The 1451-nt window shown below is 40.9% G+C and overlaps 1 non-coding gene across 1 annotated transcript; it reads right to left on the bottom strand.

Annotated features, from left to right (window-relative positions):
• Window positions 1-657: 657 nt before the first annotated feature.
• LOC119966689 lies at window positions 658-782 on the bottom strand. Its single transcript, XR_005460812.1, has one exon. It is a non-coding gene; the product is annotated as a U6atac minor spliceosomal RNA (small nuclear RNA).
• Between the last annotated feature and the right edge of the window lie 669 nt (window positions 783-1451).

A 1451-nucleotide genomic window follows, 5' to 3' on the forward strand; every position in this document is an offset into this window, starting at 1 on the left:
TCTAAATTTATGAAAAAAACAAAAAAAACTTTGTCTCAGAAACGGAGAATCCCGCCCATGGTGTCTGAACTAAGAAGATAGGAGGCTGGATTCTCTGCCCCCGCAGAGCATCCCGCTGGCGGAGAATCCAGCCCAGGAAATTGGTAAAGAGAAATACAATCAAATGAGTGCAAAAGGTGAATCAAATGGAGGCAATCAAGTTAAAAAAACACCAAGTACTACAATTTCAAATCCAAACAGACAGAGTCAACCCAAAACAACTGAGGTTACCATCCCCCCCAAAATGTAACAGTTTGAGATTTGGAAGAATTGTCACGTTTCCAGACCATTTGGATTTATAAAGTCAGACTGGAGGCAGGGAAAAGGGGCATCAAGTAAACTAAAGAGTGCTTTGTAAATGTATTTAGGTAAGGACTTAGGGACAAGGTGTAGGATAAGGGTGATTGGACAGATAAAGGGTTAGTGTGGGACTGAAACGTACTACTCATGGTAATATGTACAGAACCACAGGACAGTAGACTGTATGTCGAGGAGAGTCTGGTAGGAGTCAGCACCCATGAATGCTGTACCTTGGCTATATATAGATATAGTTATGGGTTTCCAATAAACAGTTTATGTTCAGTCATACAAGATCCCATTCTTTTATTTTAAATGTTTTTATAAACATGACTAGATGCCGCTAGTAGATGGCAATGCCTTAACTATCTGTGTGTTGTAAGGCCACTACGGCTCCTTCCATCCTATCAAGGGGAGTTCTAACCTTCTCTCCTTTCATACAACATGGCTCCAGATCTTTTGGTGAGACAGCAAACAATATTAGAATAGGTCATGAGAGAAATGATGGTGAAAGGGAATATAGGAGTAGCGACTGGGCTCACACGGTATCCACTTTATACTCAGTGGGCTGAATTTTCCAGCTGTTCCCACCGATGGGGTCTTGCAGTCCCACCAATGGCGATCCCCCACAGAGGGATGTCCGGTGGCATGGCCCCACATGCTGCTGATAAAATATCATTGACCTGGAACATTAACACTGCTTCTCTCTCCACAGATCAGTTCTGGCTGTTGCAGTTTAGGAGATGCACGTACTCTTGAAGAGTGGTAAGGTCTGTATAACATCCATGATCTGAAGTTTTTAAAATAACCCTCTCTTTAAACTTAAAAAAAAGTGGCTGCAGTTGTCAATGACAGTTAAAATGATTTCTCAGCTGAACATTTTTTTGATTGACAGGCATAGGTTAGAAAATAACATTAGTCATGCAGTTTTAATAGAGCTTTTGTTAACATTCCTCCAAGGGCTTTCTCTATGCCATTGTGAATGCTTGTCTTAGCTTCAAAGACTTCAATTATGTCAGGTGGCAGTTCTGATTTGCAGTTTGGCTGACAGTTTAAATAGGCTATCAAAGAATAAAGCTGTCCCAATATAATGGAGAAAAATTGGCTTTTCTGGT

Source organism: Scyliorhinus canicula, chromosome 5 (genome assembly GCF_902713615.1).
Source record: "Scyliorhinus canicula chromosome 5, sScyCan1.1, whole genome shotgun sequence".
Taxonomy (NCBI): domain Eukaryota; kingdom Metazoa; phylum Chordata; class Chondrichthyes; order Carcharhiniformes; family Scyliorhinidae; genus Scyliorhinus; species Scyliorhinus canicula.